Source organism: Etheostoma spectabile, chromosome 6 (genome assembly GCF_008692095.1).
Source record: "Etheostoma spectabile isolate EspeVRDwgs_2016 chromosome 6, UIUC_Espe_1.0, whole genome shotgun sequence".
Taxonomy (NCBI): Eukaryota; Metazoa; Chordata; class Actinopteri; order Perciformes; family Percidae; genus Etheostoma; species Etheostoma spectabile.
The window spans coordinates 19,385,961-19,388,428 of NC_045738.1; the positions used below are offsets into that span (position 1 = coordinate 19,385,961).

General features: G+C 43.2%; 1 long non-coding RNA gene across 1 annotated transcript in view; it reads right to left on the reverse strand.

Annotated features, from left to right (window-relative positions):
* LOC116690567 (uncharacterized) overlaps positions 1-1,734 on the reverse strand; it is a 6,976-nt gene extending 5,242 nt beyond the window's left edge. The window contains exons 1-2 of the long non-coding RNA XR_004332289.1: positions 1,724-1,734; positions 1,645-1,646 (exon numbers count right to left, since the gene is read on the reverse strand). This is a non-coding gene — a long non-coding RNA (uncharacterized LOC116690567). The remainder of the gene's footprint in view (positions 1-1,644; positions 1,647-1,723) is intronic.
* Between the last annotated feature and the right edge of the window lie 734 nt (positions 1,735-2,468).

Below are 2,468 nucleotides of genomic sequence, written 5' to 3' on the forward strand. Positions count from 1 at the left end.
AGAGAGAGAGAGAGAGAGAGAGAGAAATGACTCTAGCCTTCAACCATAAGTGTGAAGGATGATTCTGGTTTATTACCACTTGGATGTTATTTTTCTAGGTTAAGCTGTCATTTCTCTCTGTTATGACAACTTGAAGGGAGGAACATTGTGATGGGGTCAGTCTGTACCAGACGAGGGAGGGGAATGGCTTTGTATGCATCAGCCATGTTAGTGTAACTATGGTCCAAATTCTTCCTCCTCCTCTAGTGGGGCAGGAGACACGTTGGTGCGTACATTTTGGGGCGTACAGTCTTCAGGTTGGAGCGGTGGAACAACACCCCGCAACAATAAAGGCTGCTTCTGGATGTGTATTTTGCTAGTGGCAGCATGCAGGTCTTTCATTGCTAGCTTAGCTTAAGCATCCAGGGGATACTGTGCTGCAGTCACAACAGTAGGTGTTATATGTGAATGCTAAATGTTATGTCATGATATTTTCATTGGAACTACCAGAGAAGGATATCTTAAAATGTATCCACATTAAACCAAAACATCAACAGGGCTTGATGCCACTAGAAAATCTAGTTATTGTTTTGTAACTTACCATTTAAAACTCAAACACAGTCTGGACTCTCAAACAGCCCTTTAAAAGTAAGTGCGATGTCCTCAATTTCCAACAATTTCACATTCAAGGTGTAAAACTCAAATTGGCCCTTAAAAAGTACACACACACACTCACAAACAGGGGTGTTGGACTGGGGGTGGAAATGGGACTGGGTACCCAGGTCGATGCGGGGAGGAGCCCATAGGGAATGCCTTTCTACAGGGCCCAGAATGTTTTGCTCACACATGCGCGCACACACACACACACACACACACACACACACACACACACACACCTTTTATAGAGATGTTGGGAGGTGGTAGGAGGTAAGTGAACAGCCCCAGGCTCGCCAGTGAGTGGTTCAATATAATGAAGAACATGTGGTTCAGTCAGAGGTGTGTGTGTGTGTGTGTGTGTGTGTGTGTGTGTGTGTGTGTGTGTGTGTGTGAGTGAACCTAAAGGCGGTGCTTGCTCAGTACTTGATCTCGAGAAAGTCTGAGAGTTAGTATTTGGGGGAGGCAGAGCCCCCACGGGGATGAATGTTTAAATACAGCGAGCGGCGTGGGAGTGAAGCCGGTGAGAAGGTTTCCCTGACAGAAGACGGCCCCTTCTGTGCCTGACACACAGGGAGGGAACTTAAATTAGCCTCCTGTTCGAAATAATGGCCCCAACTCTTAATTGGAAAGGGAAGTGTCAGTCCTTCCAGGCACCATTTTCACATTACATAGATGTTGATGTGACGGGCCTGCACCAGGGGAGAAAAACATCACCTATACGTTTGTTAGTCATCCACAGCTGTAACATGCACCACTTTCAGAAAAATCTGACATTAATTTTTATTGTCAAGTTGCAGAACTGTGATGCATTCATCTTTGGTTTACATGCCGCAGTCTGTGTAATACTGTTACACAACATTAGTAACACTGTATGTAGAAACGACAACAGGAAGAACAATAACAGGCCAGGTCACCCAAATCCCAAAGCTAAATATGTTATCACTTACTCACACAAGTTGTTTTGAGCCACGAAACAGATTTTTAATTATTTTATTGAGGGTTTAAGACATCTGACACTGAGATTTCTGATTTCTAAGATTTAGCGGCTGATATCTCAAACTCTCAACACTCTCAGTCAAACCAAAACTACTCTAAAGGCTCGATACCACTATGACCTGGAAACTCAACCGCCATTTTCTTTTCATTCCATTTAACCTGATATAATGTTCAAGGTAACCTTTTTTTTTCCTGACATACTGTAGCTAGGTAGAAAACCAATCTAGAATGATAAAGTTGAAATTCTTAATCCCACCTACTACGCTCTCATTGGTTGATGGTTTCTTTAACTGGGGATTCCATTGGGCACACCAGATGAGACTGTCCTAGGTCATATGTTAAAACAGCAACTATGACTTATGGCGTTCATAGTGGCGGTGCCTTCTACTTACCAAGAAGTATGGTGACAAAGTATAACAGCACCAAATTCTGAATAAGAAGGAAGGTTGGGGTGGTGGAAGGGTCAAACAAACACACGACTGTCGCCCAAGTGACCAACGGTGTCCCGTTGATGATAGATTTAAGTTTTAAATTCAAATTAAGTTACGTAACAGATCATTTGATCCCGACCCAAAATCTTGTTCTAAAGCAAACCAAGTAGTTGTAGTGCCTAAACGTATCCAAATTGCAATTCGATTGTTTCCCAGTGCCAATGACTGCGATCGTTCCATTATGTCTTTAAATTAAAGGATGGTTCAAAAAAACACTTTTGCACACTTCTTTTTTGGGGCAGGTGCGTCAAAAAAGGTAAAGGTTACCAGGTTACCAAATAAAAAGGATGGTAAACGCTCCTGTGGGTCGTATGTCCTGCCGCTTGGGGGCTCCCCAGAGTTACT